We start from the raw sequence: 16,822 nt of genomic DNA on the forward strand, positions 1-16,822 counted from the left end.
TGGGGTTTGTATATTCTGTACTTCCAGCTTCAGGAAGTTGTGGTTGGCATAATGTAATGATACATATAAAAGTGTGTTGGGAACTCTGAAGTATAATAGAAGAGAGCAGTGGTATTGGCTCATTCTTGTCTTTATTGAATAAGTGTATTTTCATTGGTTTTGTCTCTTAACAGTTAAAATGAAGTTTTTTGATCAGATGTTTTTGTAGGCAGCAGGAATGGGACTAGGGTTATGCAAGTGATAGAGAGTACCTCCTTAATATTTTGTGCTCTAAGCACTTTGCCTGCCTCACCTTAGTATGGGCCCTGGAAGGTAGCCCCAGGGACTATGGATCAGTGATGGAAAGTTTCTTCCTGAACCTTGTTGAGTCAGATTTTGCCTCTTTTCTCCAGTGATTTCTTTAGGGATTGATTAGCCCCAGGGATTTTGTTTTTTTCCCAACCTCCACAAAATATGTCAATCTCCTGATAGTTTAGAAGTGTAAAAAAATTGAATAAATTTAGTTTAGAAATATAAGAAAATGAATACATTTAAAAAGAACTGTTGAAAATTCTGGGACTAATCCATGCCATGTTCTAACCCTAAGTCAGCTGTCAGCACAAGTTTCTGGAGTAACTCATTGTGGCTTGGTCCTTACCTAATCTTAGGCTTCAGGTGGATTTTGATAATGTTTGGATTGTTGGATTTCATCACGACCACATGAAGAAGAAAGCTGCACTGAGAGCAACACATTCCTTGTCTCATCTCTTCCTTTTCAGAATGATCCTCGGGTCATTAGCAAGGAGATCTTTAGGAGCTTACGTTAAAGGTGCTTCAGCAGGTGTTTATTTAAATGGTCAGGCAACTAATAAGAGTTCTTGATAAAGGATAGGGCATGGTACTGTTATTTGCAAAGATGGGCATATTTCCAACCTGGAGATGAAGTAAGAGAAGTGCTCCCCAAAATGCTACTTTACAAACACCTGGAAAGTTATAATAGCAGCATTTTGACTGTTTGTGTTGTCCACTGTAAAAGCATTCTTAACATCCTGAGTCTTGAAGCCTCTCCATCCTTTACTCTCTAAGCTTTACTTAGCTTGCCTGATTTCACTTGCTAATTGCTGTCACTGTTAGTGGGAGAAAAAAGATGGTACTGTGTGGTAATTTTTTTTTTCTTTTCTGGCATCATACAATGAATTTTTTACTGGATTTGGCAAAGATTCTGACAAACATAGCTTAATGTGTCATACAAAGGGGCAGCAGAGGAAAATATCACAAAGACATGGCACTAGCCTTATTAATGAGGAGGCTTGGAAACAAAGAACACAGCTGGGAAACCAAACAGTGTAGGTGAAAAATTAAAATTAATATTGAGGTGAATTTCTTTTCGTATCCTTTGATACTGGATGAAGAAATTATTTATAAATATGTTAATGAATCATTCTTTTATGTGACATGAAAAAAATTGTAAGCCATGTCTTACAAATGGTGATGGGAGGCTAAGAACACACTTTTGTATTTAATTTCTTATGAGACCACCATCACTGTCCATTTTATATCCTTGAAATCCCATTTACATATATCCCATATATGTTATATATATGTATTTATGGGATCTATATACACACACACACACATATATAGTAAAATGGGATTTACTATATATATATGTAGTAAATATGTATATGGGATATATATACTATATATAATAATATACTATATATTTATATTCTATATAATAGTACATGGTATTTAAATATGCTATATTTAAATATATATTGATAGTAATTTCATATAGTATAGCACAGTAAATTATCTATTATATACTATATTTAATGTATGTATATTACATTATCCTATATATAGTATATATTATAATATTTATAGTATATATATAGTAAATATATTTATATATAAATATATATTTAAATATATATATATTTTTATATATATTTAAATATATATTTATATATGAGTTCTGAGCTAGGGCTTTGTACTTAGGACTTTTTTTAATGTTTATTTATTTTGAGAGAGAGAGTGAGAGTGCAAGCGGGGTGGGGCAGAGAGAGAAGGAGAGAGAGAATCTCAAGCAGGCTCTGCACTGTCAGCGCAGAGCTCGACATGGGGCTCAATCCCACTAACTGTGAGATCATGACTTGAGCCGAAATCAAGAGTCAGGTGCTTAACCGACTGAGCAATCCAGGCACCCCTGTATTTAGGACTTTTAAGAATATATAATTATTTTGATATTAACAAGTATCTGTGGAACACTTCATAACTCTTAGATATTTCTCATATGTTATCTTACTTGAGTTGTAAGAGAACTCTGTGATGTAAATAGGGATATTATCTTTAGTTTATATATTATAAAACTGAGGGTCATGAGAGAAAGTCGCATCTGAAGCCCACATTCTATAAAATGAAGAGCCATAATGCAAACCTAGGTGTCCCTATGTCCTATGCAGTTTTTCTTTTCTTTCAATAAACCATGTTCTGAATGCCCTAGTCATTAGTAGTGTATAAAGTCAATTAAAAACTTAGGAGCTATCTGTTGAAAGAAAATATTTTCAAAGATCTATAATGACGTTCATATATTTCTTGAAGCATGGGGGACTGGACAGATGGGCAAAGAGAATTTGGCTCACCATTTATGATAACAGTTAAAACATGTGTATTAGATGGTGGAGTGCCTCAAATATCAAAGTCTTCTGAGCAGCGGGGCACACAGCCTACAGTGTGAGGTGCCTAAAGTTAGAGGCTTAAGACACCACTTACCTGGTAAAAGCCACCCTTCTTGATTGATAGGTTTTTGTCATTGTGGTTTTTCTTAACAGGAAGAATATAATACATTATGGAACACCAGAATAGTATGAGACAACAAGGGGAGATGCTGTTACAAAAAGGAACAGCATGTATGAATAAAATCATAAGATTTTAGTGGAGAATTACTACTTGCACAAAGAAGAGAATGTGAATATTTTACAAATGTGTATAATAGGCTCACAAAATACTATGTACATAATGATCGAGTACTTATTATTTACAGTTGGAAATTAAAACTTTATTCTACCTTTTCTACCTCCCACCCCCTGAGCAACTGGTATATTCATGACAAAATGACAAGTCTCAGTACTCCACAAAGCAATTTCTTGGGATTTTTCTTGCTAAAAATTTTGGAGGTTATTGTTTTGTACAATGTTTGAGTAGAATTTGATTTTTTTAAATGTTTATTTTTGAGAGAGAGAGACAGAGCATGAGTGGGAGAGGGGCAGAGAGAGAGAGAGAGGGAGAGAGAGAGAGACACAATCTGAAACAGGCTCCAGATTCTGAGCTGTCAGCACAGAGCCCAACGCAGGGTTCGAACTCTTGGGAAGGGCGAGTTCATGACCTAGGCCGAAGTTGGACTTTCAACCAGCTGAGCCACCCAGGTGCCCCAAATGTGGTTTTTTAAGTCATACCTGTTTTGCATCTGAACTTTTCTTGTTAGAATGTAGTTCTCTTACTGTATGTTCTAAGTGCTCTAGCAGCAGTTCATGGTATTTATTAGTCTAATATATAGTTATTGATTGTTAAATTTACTGTCTTTACGTTAGGAACAGTGCTTATGGTAGAAATTCATTATGCTGTCTCAATAATAGCAAACCTGTTTTACAAAATAGGAATAATATTTAGCCATAAATTTTCAAAAGGGTTAATTTTGCTTTGTTGTATAGAGAACAATGTCTGGAAGAGCTGAATGATGGCAAACAGACAGGTCTTATTTGTGGAGAATAATTAAAATAAGAATATGAAGATAGCTTAGCACTTTTTGTTTCTCCTCTTTCATTATTTAGTCTGTGAAAATAGCTCTTACCCTGCCCAGGGTCTGTAAAATCTTAATCTGAAAAAGTCAGTTTGTGTCATCATATTCTATACCTAATGGTAGCTTAATGTCCTTGATGTTCTAGTATACATGAACATATCATTGTGCTATAAAAAAAAGTGGCAAATGTGCTAGTTACAGTCTCTGTTTTTTTATTAAAATGTAGCAGCATAATTTCATTGGGTCCCTGGATGTGCTTGGCTCCTTTTACCCCAAGAAACCCAGAGATGTTCCCCCACTTATCAAGACTTAGTGGACGGAAAGATGGTTTACAGCTACCACAGTATATCTGTCTCTAAGCTCTTGGATTCAGTGCTGAACTACTGTTCAGTTGAGGCCAATCCTAAACTTTAACTCTGAGCATACAGCTCTATATTGTCAAACAGAGAATGAACATTCAAACTGACAAGCCTTGTAAAGTGACTGTCTCTTAATGTAGTGTCTAATTTTATTTCACAGCTCCCTGGTTTATAGTTCAAGTAAAGGCACACATTTAAAGACAATTAATTATTTCATTTTCTGGCCTATATTAAATTTCAGAGTCTCTTTATTACGGTAGCATATTCATGCCTCTGCAGTTTAGATGATGTCACCAATTTATCGTAAACCCTTATCTTCATAATTTTATAACAGTAATACAGATCTGCTTGGGGTTGACAACAGCCATTATTTTTTCCTGGCAAGTCTTTCCCACTAGGAAAATGAGTTAACTATCGAAGGGTCAAGCTACTTAAAAAACAAAACAAAACAGAACATCTCATTGTAATGCTTGATGCTTTTTGTCTTTGATGCCTTTTACCTATTTAACAAGAAAATAACCTTTGGTACATAAGTTAGGCTTCACTATTGACATTTTTTTCATTTGAGGCAAAATTCACGTAACACAGAAGTGACCTTTTTAAAGTGTACAACTCAGTGACATTTAGCAGCAGTTTAGTGATGTTTAGCAGCATCACTGGCATCTCCATACTAGATGCCAGTGGTTCCTTCCTCTCCAAGTTGTGACAACCAAAAATGTATCCAAACGTTGCTAAATGTTCCCTGGGGGTGCAAAATTGCCCTGGGCTGAGAACCACTGGTTTAGAATAAAGGAAAGTAAATCTTTAGAGATAAGCCATAACTCACATATTATGATGTTTTTCATAGAAGTAACTTGAGTCTAAAGGAGAGCATTGTATGGTTCTAGAAACCAAGGTATAGCCCTGGTTCTATAATGAAGCAGCTGTATCCTTGGGTAAGTTACTTAACCTCTGGACTTCAGTTTTCTTGTCAGTAACATGAAGGGTTTGAAATGGGTCCGTGGTTTCCAGTATGCTCAGTGAAGCACCGACTTTTCTAAAGGGTCCCTGAGGAGCCACCTTACAGGAAAGGAAGAAAACAAAGTGCTCCTGGTATGTAGCACCTCCCCTTCAGATAGAGAAAGCAAAAGTTTGCATTCTGCTTTCATTTCTAGAGAAAATTCACATACAAACAGTATTAATTTCACCAGTAAAAACTCATTTCTGAAATCTATGTGCTAATTAACAAAGGCACTAATTTGTCATTGAGAGTCTGTTTCTTAAATCCATCATGCTCTGCTGTTGTTGGCAGAAGAAAAAGGTAGCTGAATGCAATCTTTGCTGTCTGAAATGTGACTTTTTGATTAACTGTAGAATGTATTCTATTAGGACACTTATCCACTCCTACAGTCTAGATTACAGCCGACTATCACATGGGTGGTATTACACTGTCTGTTGACAAGTTGTAAAGCATTCACTATAACACAGGTATTTAATACCATATTTCATATTTGGTGAGTTCTGTCTACATCTCTTTTTCCCATTAAATGGTGATTATAAGTTATAGTTATTTCCATATTCTTCCATATGGGACAGAACTGTAATCAATGTAGATAGAATCCATAAACTAAAAAGAAATTTTTATGGTTGTAAGAAGTGTAAACACTAAAACCAATGATCTTCTTGCTGATACAATCAAGACGTTAGTGATAGGAGAAATACCTATCTTTGGAATTCTTCTGTTTTGATGATTTCACCTGATTGTGTGCTTAATTTTGACTTGAGTGCTGCCATCTACCATTTCATGAAGAATTTTTTAATAAGAAGGAGCTATAAATTATAAAATTCCTTCAAAGAAAACTTGGCCTTCTACATTTCTTTGTGAGAGAATCTGTTTTACCATTTCTCTGTATCTCATTATTCCTTATTAAGCATAAAATCATTGGGGTGCTTGGGTGGCTCAGTCGGTTAAGTGTCCGACTTCAGCTCAGGTCATGATCTCATGGTTCGTGGGTTTGAGCCCTGCGTTGGGCTCTGTGCTGACAGCCTGGAGTCTGGAGCCCACTTTAGATTCTGTGTCTCCCTCTCTCTGCCCCTTCCCTACTCCCACTCTATTTCTCTCTCTTAAAAAATAAATAAAACACTAAGGAAAATACATAAAATCATTGGACAAGAGACATCTGAATATATGATGTAAAATTTGGCTTTTAAGAAAACCATATTGAGTTAGTAAGACTCACTCTGGGGAGAACCATGTTTATTTTGTTTTTAAAGAATATTGACTTTATAGACATACATTACCTCTGTTGTTTTCTCTTTTATAGAAATCCATTTCTGGCATTTGCTCCACACTTATTCCCGGAAACCTGCCTGTTATCATCTGGCATTTTGTTGCATACCTCCGGAAGCACAAAGATACATATTTTTTCAAGTCTTAGGTACAGATTATAACCACCACATTGTCCTTAAGAAGCAGCTTCGGGATATTAAAGATACTAGCAACAATTATTTCTTCTCTCAAACCCTGAGACTTCCCACTTTGACTAGCTCAGTCCTGTCACTTCAAATTATTTTTTAAATATCTGATTTCTTATATGGGTTTCAGCTCCCTAATTTCCATGAAAACATGTATATTCTACATACCATTCTAACTAAGCTGTACATTTGTGATATCTTTATTGGGTACATGAACACCACCATACAACAAATTTTGAATTATAAACCTACCTGCTATGAAAAAAATTAACCTTTAAATTCTACAGATAGGTTACAGAGGTGAAGTACAATTGGGAAACACTTTATTTTTTTCACCTTATCAAGAAATAGGAAGATGGTCTGGCATCTTTTTAGTTTGCATAATTTTGTTTTTTAGTAAGTGAAATGTCACTTTGGAATGTGGGAATTTGTTTTCCTAGGGAAAGTTATTTCCATCAGTCTTTGATAAGAAATACCATTTAATACCTTTTTCAGCCAGAAAAAACCTTGAAGGCATTGTATGTATGCCCAACTGAGTAAATAATAGTACAAAATGGCTTGCAAACAAGAAAACAAGGAATTATGAGTATGACACTTGATTATTTTTTTATATAAACCTGAGCACGGGGTTAGCTGGGGAGCATGCCTTGTTGATTTTCTCTTATTATTTATTTATTTACTTACCTACATACTTATGGTGTGGGGGGGGATGGTGTTTGCTTGGCTGTAAATAGCGTATTAATATCTCAAAAGGATTTGGATAAGATACACTATTCCTACTCAACAAAAACCTTTCCAGTTATAAAATTCTTCAGAGTTACAACTGAAAGAGCCTAAGAAATCATATACAACACCTTAGCTTCACTAATTAGGAGAAAGGCCCAGATAAATTAAGCAAGAAAATTCAGAATCATGTAGCCAGTTTAGTGCTGGACCTGAAACAGGAATCTGCATATTCTGAGTACAAATTAAGGACCTTTTCACCATATCACACTCCTATCATTTGCTGCAGTTTCATTGGTCTCAGTACACGGTTGCTGAAAGTGGTAAATGGATATTGGCTTCAAAAAGTTTGTCTCAAAAGACAATTTTTATGTGACAAACAGAAAAGCTCAAAAAAGTGGATGGTTTAGCATATTCTGTCTTTTATGAGAAATTCACAACTAAACAGGATATTAGAGATTCATTCAGAAAAGAAAAACAGCTTCCTGGTTAGTGTGTGGATCTATTATAGACTCAGTCGTTGGTGTGCCAACATTTACAGACATGGTCTAGGAACAAACTTTCCATTAGAATAAATAGACTTTGCAGATCTCTGTTGCTTACCTTTTTAATAAGTGTTAAAAAAAACTTTCTAAAAAGCATTTTTTATGGAACTAGTTCTAAAACAGACCCTATAATCTACTTCCTTCCTAAACAATATGAACATCATATGGCCCTTTCTTAGTAACTCAGATTCATTATAAACATAATCACTGATGCTCACAGCTTTGGGAGTTGTTAATATGGGAGGTGGTTAGAACCTACTCTAACCCTCAAAGGGTCTTCTCTCTTTTCCTCTGCCTTCAGATTAATCAGCTTTCACTTCTTGTTGCTGTCTGTGTGTTGATCTAGTTCAGCTCACCTCTGCCCCTTCTACCTTTTAGCTGTAATGTGCAGTGAGGCTTTCAAGTCTCATAGTCAGGCTTATGGATGAAGGTTGAATAATTTGATCCTTGATGAGTCTAAGGGAGCTGGGGCTTCCTGTAGGTAAAGCATAAGATAAATTATAATGTAAGACCTTAAGGGGTCATCTCTTGTTTCTGAGTTCATGAGACTAAGTTTATTTGAGTGTTTTCTGCATAAATGATATATTACTATCACAAGGATTATGTAAAATATTGAATAGCTACCTGAACTGTCAGATAACCTCAAAATGAATAGAAAATAATTATTCAGTATATTTTGTTATAGCTATTCCTGATACTCTTTATATATATACTCTTTATGTACTCTTTATACTCTTTATATATATATATATATATATATGACATATATATGTCATATATATGTATGTCATGTGTGTAATTTTCTTTTTTTTTTTTTTTAAGTTTATTTATTTATTTTTGAGAGAGACAGAGATAGCGTGAGCCAGGGGAGGGACAGAGAGAGAGGGAGAGAGAAACTCTCAAGCAGGCTCTACGCTGTCGGCACAGAGCCTGACACAGGGCTCGAACTCACCAAACTGAGATCATGACCTGAGTCGAAACCTAGAGTCAGACGCTTAACTGACTGAGCCACCCAGGCGCCCCTTGTGTTTAATTTTCATTTCTTATTCTAGCCTTAAGAGCTTCATTGTGGTCTACTGTTAAAATTCTCAAAAAAAATTTTTTTTTAATTTTATCCAATTTTGAGAGAGACAGACAGACAAAGCACGAGCAGGAGAGGGGTGGCAAAGAGAGAGAGAGAGGGAGACACAGAATCCGAAGCAGGCTCCAGGCTCTGAGCTATCAGCACAAAGTGTGACGTGGGGCTTGAACCCATGAACCATGAGATCATGACCTGAGCCAATGTCAGAAGTTTAACTGACTGAGCCCCCCACACACCTCTGTTGTTAAAATTCTAATAATGATAGGCTATCTGCGTACACTTGATCAAACTTGAAGTTAATAAAAGCAAGCATATAACTTATTGTAAAGGGTGCTTCCTTATGATTTTGTTACAAGTGTTAGATCCTTATAAATAAGGACTAGAAATAGACCTTAATTTATGTTCTGAAGAATTTCTGAAAAAATTGTTTAAAGTTTATTTATTTTGAGAGAGAGTACGTGCATGTGTGTGTGTGTGCTCACAGGGGAAAGGCAAAGAGAGAGGGAGAGAGAATCCCAAGCAGGCCCCACGCTGTCAGCACAGAGCCCAACACCGGACTCGAACTCTTAAACCATGAGATCATGACCTGAACTGAAACCAAGAGTTGGATGTTTAACCGACTTAGCTACCCAGGTGCCCTGAATTTCTGAAATTTTAAAATCTCATGATATTTCCCAAATATTTATTAATCATCAAAGTATATTGTAGGGGCGCCTGGGTGGCGCAGTCGGTTAAGCGTCCGACTTCAGCCAGGTCACGATCTCGCGGTCCGTGAGTTCGAGCCCCGCGTCGGGCTCTGGGCTGATGGCTCAGAGCCTGGAACCTGTTTCCGATTCTGTGTCTCCCTCTCTCTCTGTCCCTCCCCCGTTCATGCTCTGTCTCTCTCTGTCCCAAAAAATAAATAAATGTTGAAAAAAAAAAATTAAAAAAAAAAAAAAAAAAAAAGTATATTGTAGCCACTAGGCAACATTAGGTAATTGGAAGAACCTATGAAATTCTCATAAGGCTTTAATAGTGGCTAAAGGTATGGTGCAGAAGGAGAAAAATGGCTCCTAAGGCTATCTTTAGTCACAGAGGACATGCTTTGTCTTCAATTGTGAACCACCAAGATATGTCTAAGATAACCTTGGTTTCTGGGGAGCCAAGGCACATGTTTACTGAAAATCTTTGCTACTCTACTGATCATAGAGCTGAGAGTAGGCTGCATAATTAGTTAAGTCAGATGCAAACCATCAATCTGTACATTTTTAATAAACAGTCCAGACTAGTGCTGAGTGCCTCCAAGAGAGTTTCAGACTTAAAACAGCACTTTATAAAGCTAGTACATTTCATTTCAAACTTGACCTAGGAGACCAGACTCCCAGGCATCCCTAGTGTTAAGCATTCGGATTCCCTGCAAGTTAACCCTATCCTTATTCATTTATTGTGTATTTTCTGACTGTATTTTTATTATCAGTTTGGCAGATCTCTTGTTTTTCCTTTTATGGATTAACTGCCACTGTGACAGTGACAAGTCATACTACTGTTTATTGAGCATTCATTCTTTGCCAAGCCATGAGCAAAGTATCTTATGTACATGACTTCATTTATAACTATGAGATTGGTGCTATTATTTCAATCTCACAGATGAAGAAAGCAAGCTTAGGGTTTTTGCTTTTCTCACATAGCTGTCTACTCTAACAACTTTTTCTTAACTTTATAAATGTGGAACTGATGTCCACCACTGAACAAGCTTGGGATACCAGTGAGATCACATTTGTTACTCAAACAACCACAGCCCCTGGTAATACAAGAATGTTTCTTCTTTCCCTGTCAAACCCCATTCCCACGGGAAATTTAAGAACTCTAGGATTACACATTAGGTCTAGAAGAGTAGGTCTTGACTCTTGCATTGAAGAAAAGATAATGGAATGCTAGGTTAGTTTGTGCAAAGTCCCCATTTTCTGTTACTCTTGATCTTCTTGCTACTGTTGCTAGTATGTAGTCTTACATCAAAACCCTGGCACCTAAACCAGGCTTTCTGGTACCCAGAACAGTTCCAGGGACACTAAAGGAATCACCACAGTAATTGAGACACAAGTTGCCCTAGCTGGGCTGGCAGTAATTTCTAGCAGTGCTAGAAAATGAAAAGCGAACCTTTTTATGTAGCATTTCACTTACCTGTGCCCACTCCATAATACAGTAGGCCTGATTTCCCAGTGTTTCAGCCATTTAGTGACCTTGTTGTTTCAGTTTTTATATCTCTGGTCTCTTCTATAGGCAGACTCCTAGAACCAGGGTGGCTAACTGAGGAAAAGCTAACTTAGTATAATCTACGACTGAGTGATGTGGCTAGTGATGTTAATCTTATGAGTAATTTATATGAGAGGTTCTGTAACATTGAATCTTCCAAAGGATCTTTGTTTCCTTCTTCAGAGAAGGAACTTCCCCACCCATTTAAGCTTGGAGTGCCTAATAGATTTGGGAGACCAATGGCAAGATTCCATGTGTCTCCAGGCTGGAATTTCCCAAACTTTCTGAATTTATGGTGCCTTTAATTGTCAGAGTGATTTTTTTCATAGCAGCCATAGGTTGAAATAAATGCCTGATAATTCCATTTATTAAGTAATTAGGTCCAAACAACTTAATAAGTATTTATATCCTGACAGCTTAGTAGCCATTTGGAAAAGTAATATACCTAAATTGAAAGAAAGGAATATATATTTTTTTTTTAATTTTTTTTTCAACGTCTATTTATTTTTTTGGACAGAGAGAGACAGAGCATGAACGGGGGAGGGGCAGAGAGAGAGGGAGACACAGAATCGGAAACAGGCTCCAGGCTCTGAGCCATCAGCCCAGAGCCCGATGTGGGGCTCGAACTCACGGACCGCGAGATCGTGACCTGGCTGAAGTTGGACGCCCAACCGACTGCGCCACCCAGGCGCCCCAAGAAAGGAATATTTTTATTTCAACTTTAAATAGGCATGCAGTTACTTATAGGATGTGTGTGCCTCTTGGGCACTGTCCAATTTCCCTAACCATTGGAATTGTATTGGATACGGTCACCTCCATTTCCTATTCCATATTGATTTTTCATACAGTATGTTTTTTTAACCACAGCTGAAAATCCATCTTCACAAAGGAAGTGAATATTGGAACTATCTAATGATGAAAATGTTAACTACCTTAAGCTGGTAGTTTGTGTGATGTGCAACAGATCTCGAATATCAATGCATTTCCTTCAGAAATACAAAATATCTGCTCATTCTCCATGAATTTGCTGCAGCACCCTCGGGGCCCTTGGTGCATAGTTTGGGTACCAGTATGCTAGTTCCTTGCCAAACCAAGAAGCATCTGGCTTTGCCCTCTTCCCCAAACAGTATGTGTCTAGCTACTCCACTTCTACATAACTATTAGGGGAAATCATATGATTATTTCAGAACAAAAAATGTTGTTCCAAGGGGAGCATAAATAGAAGTATCCTATACATTTCAAACGATAGTTTCTCTTGCTAAAAAAGGATGTTCAAGTGCTGTCTCATTAGAAACTTTGCCCTAAATGTATTTATTTCACAATCATATATTACGTTTGCAGTGCTGCTTCATAGAGACACAGCCCATGGTTTCTCAGCTTCTAGTGACTTAGTCTTAAAGCTCCTCCCTTTGTGCGTTTTCATTTATTCGACGCTTATCAAATTCTATTCTTACCAAGTTCTTTACCAGGTATTATGAAAGACTGGTTGGATCAAAATACTAATAATACACAGACTCTGCCCTCAGGAAGCTTACAGTCTTGAGTTTTGATAGGCATATCAAAAATAATAATATAGTTTAATTACTTGCTGTAATTGAGTTATATGCAAATACCTAGAGTCTGTAGCACCTCTGTCTAATGACGCGGATAGTAGAACCTGGAGAAAGTTTTTAGAGGCTGTTACATCTGAATAGAATAGGAGTTCATTAAGCAGATGAAATATTAGTACACAATTAGGCATGAAACAAATGGAGAATGGTAAGATTTGGTTTGAATGGAGGGATAAGGTGCATGGTAGGTGTAGTGGCTGAAGAAATTGCCCAATAGCCATATCTTTCCTATCTTTCCCCTTCTTTCCATTCCTGTTGCCACCATTCTAACACATGGCCTCATTATTTCTCAGTCTGGTCTCTTGTCAGCAGCCTCTTACCTAGCCTCTCTCCCTTGAATTTTCTCTTCAACCTACCCATAAATCTGTTGTATTTATACATTTTTCTAAGTAATGAAGTATTGGTCTAAAATCTTGAATGCCATCAAATAGTTTGAATATTTTAGCTTAATATTAAGTGCCTCCATGATATGGCTATTGGCCCCCATTTCCAATTTTATTTTTCACTTCCCATTTTGATTCTTACACTCTGCACCTATTGACCACTCACTGTTCCTTATTTATGTCCCTTGTTTTATTCAGTTCCAAGCCCTCGCACTGTTTTGTTTTCCTAGGATGTCTTTCCTCACCATCTTTGCACATCCCAATCTTACCAGTCCTTAAAAGGCCAGACCAAAAAAGCTTTGCAGGGGTCCTTTAGGTCATCTAAACATACCTACCCAATAGAACTATGCCTGCTTTCTCACCTTGAGGAGCATCCACCATGGTTAGTCTTGTATTAGAGTTCTTGGTATATCTCTTTTATCTTCATTATCGTTTACACTGAAGAACCTTGTGGACAGAGGCCTCTGCTAGTCATTTTTGTAGCTTGCTGTGATCTCCTTGTACATAGTCTGTATTCATTAAATATTTCCTAAGAAAAAGAATTTTGTTCACCTAAGAGAAAAATGTCAACATTTGTAATGTTAAATAGTGGTTCCTTTAGCAAAATCAGACCCAAGGTGAAAGAACTGATTAGATAATTGGAGTAGAGATTTTTCAAAGGTGGTTCTTAACTTTCAGGCCTTATCATCTGCTGTTTTTCAGGAAATCTTTGTACGTGACTGCACTTGGCTAAAGATTTTTGGCATTAAAATAATCAGTTTTAGTATCCTACAATGCATTAAGAAATATATTCTACAACTACCTCTTTTATTTAAGGCAGTAATATAGGTAGTTACATGAGCCATTCTCATTTATTTTTATTCTTTTCTTTTGAAGAGAAAGCACAGGTGAGAGCTATTAGTTTTGAAATCATGAAAAAGTAGTTACATTTTTAAGATAAATATACTTATTTGGTGGGTGTGAATGTGTCAGTCTTACATTTAAATGTTTAGTAAGGCTTTTTCCCAGCTGAACCTAAAGAATACATTTTAGGTTTTTCTTTATTTCCTTTAATGAGAAAATTACATGTTTGAATAACACCTCAGTGTTGTGTTCTCATTCTGTATACTTGTCACATTATTTAATCTCTGATACAGGCATACATGATTCTGGACAGCTGTGGGCTGACTCACACCCTTTGATGAGAAGGAGGCAGAGGGAAGTGATCAACTTTAGTTTTAAACATCACTGCCTTAGTTTTTGAAGTCCAAATACAATCCCTTGCATCACAGGAAATGCCCAGTATTTTCGGAAAAGATAGTCTGATCTTCTCCTATAGGTCCAAGCTGCCACCTTCTCCTTTATTTTGTTTCCACATTGAAAAAATCTTAATTCTGGTATCGTTCATTAGATTTCCAAATTGCTTTGATGAGGCCCTACCACAATTTTCTGTTCCCTAGCATATGGCAGACATAACTAATCTATAAGTGTCTTTCCTATGGGTCAGATTCTTATTCCAGGTAGTATCTTCTAATTGACCAGATTTGGCAAGTAACATAAACTTTACTCGCCAGCTTATTGTAGAGTTCTCAGTATTATATTACTTTGCCTCTCAGTACAAGAAATACACAGAATGTGTTTGTGGCATGTTCTTGGTAATTTGATTAGACTGGGGTTAGAAGAGCTGTGTCCTACTATAGGTTTACTTACAGTTAGTTGTTTAACCTTCTGAATTAGCCTGCTTTCTGGCTACAAGAGTTACCTGCTTTCCTTGACCCCGTTTTCCATGTAGATAGCATAAAAGAAAGTTTTCTCTGAGCAGAATTTAGTTTTTTCTCTTAAAAATCTTAAAATACATTGTTGTTGATTGATTGGCTTATTTTAAAGAAAACTGTCCCAAAAGCCAGGGATATCTTAGACTGTATTAATACATTGTGTTTAAAAACAAGGAATGTTACGGAGTATTGCACTGAGTGTAGGACACTGTATTTTATGAGATAAAGATAGTTCAGAGACTCCTGTCCATTTTATGTGCCTAACACATGAAGAAACTAGACCTGTTTTTCCTGGAAAAGAGAAACTTCAGGGGAAATCATTTACCATCTTCATGTATTAGGTGATCTGTTACATGGAAGAGAATTGTATGTCATTTCAGAGGGCATAACCAATGGCTGGGAAGTTGTTAATTCAGTGAAATGTCCTTTGATAAAGGGCTCAGAGGAGCCCGTATTCAAATAAATATGACAAATGTATTCCTTTTTTGGAGATTTGCAGATACAGATTAAATATATATTAAGGACCCTCAAAAGTCACACAGTAACAGATTTGTTAAATTTGTTAATCCCAACATTCCATAAACACCTTCCTCAGAACTAGTTTTCTAAGAAGCTCACATTTCAGTAGTGGTTCTCAGACTATGGTAGTGAGACAGCAGCATCAGCATTACCTGGCAACTTACGAGAAATACAGCTTCTTAGCCCCACCCCAGACCTGCGGAATCAGAAACTTTGGGAGGTGGGCCCAGCAATCTGTATGACTTAATTCGTGCAGGGAATTGTCATGCTGCCACTGTGAGAAGTAGTGCTAAAAAATTTCACTGCTATTTTCCAACTCAGAACACCCTTTTAGTTTCATTTCTAGCACTTGCCACAACTTTTATTTTTTACAGTTTCTTCTTAATGATATTCTAGGACTCTATAATTCATTGTTATAGATAGTTATCTTTCTGAGGTGTAGAAGGAAGGAAAGTCTTATGAAAGCCAGCTCATAGTTTTCGATCTGGTATCAATTTGGATACTTTGAAGAATCCTAAGTAATGAATCCATATCTTCTGTAAAGTGAAATACACATTTCTATAATGAGGTAAACCTTAAATTCATTGCTATTGTTGCCATTTAAAAACAATTTTTTTAAGTTTATGTATTTATTTTGAGAGTGACAGAGTGAGCGGGGTAGGGGTAGAGTGAGAGGAGGAGAGAGAGAATCCACGCAGGCTCCTCACTGTCAGTACAGAGCCTGATGCAGAGCTCGAACTCACACTGCAAGATCATGACCTGAACTGAAATCAAGAGTTGGATGCTCAACCGACTGAGCCACCCTGGGAACCCCTATTGTTGCCATCTTTAAAGGAGCACTTAACTGTTTTTCATTTTTCATTTACTTCAAAATGTTCTTTGTAAAATATAGACTTTTCTTTAATATCTTAAAATTATCTGTAATATGCCTTCTCTTATGTTAGAAGTCAGTAAGATTAGAGAGTTTTCTGATTTCTTTGCATTAGAGATTAAATTCTTGTAGCATTTTATTTATATGAACAAGTATGACACTTTTAGAAAAGTGAAATTGAAGTATAGTTTAAAATGAATATGTATGGGGCACCTGGGTGGCTCAGTTGGTTAGGCATCTGACTTTGGCTCAAGTCTTGATCTCGCGGTTTGTGAGTTCTGGCCCCGCGTCGGGCTCTGTGCTGACAGCTCAGAGACTGGAGCTTGCTTCCGATTCTCTGTCTCCCTCCCTCTCTCTCTGTCCCTCCCTGCTCACACTCTGTCTCTCTCTGTCTGTCAAAAATGAATAAATGTAAAAATTAAAAAAATAAAATGAATATGTTAAAATAGAAATAATTCCCCATAAGTATACATATAACTAGTGCCTTATTTATTTTACTGGGTATCATAA

The 16,822-nt window shown here is 36.7% G+C and overlaps 1 protein-coding gene across 3 annotated transcripts in view; it reads left to right on the forward strand.

Annotated features, from left to right (window-relative positions):
* PRRG1 (proline rich and Gla domain 1) overlaps positions 1 to 16,822 on the forward strand; it is a 139,296-nt gene that overhangs the window by 58,170 nt on the left and 64,304 nt on the right. The window lies entirely within an intron of this gene.

This window comes from Prionailurus viverrinus, chromosome X, assembly GCF_022837055.1.
Source record: "Prionailurus viverrinus isolate Anna chromosome X, UM_Priviv_1.0, whole genome shotgun sequence".
In the NCBI taxonomy this organism is placed as follows: domain Eukaryota; kingdom Metazoa; phylum Chordata; class Mammalia; order Carnivora; family Felidae; genus Prionailurus; species Prionailurus viverrinus.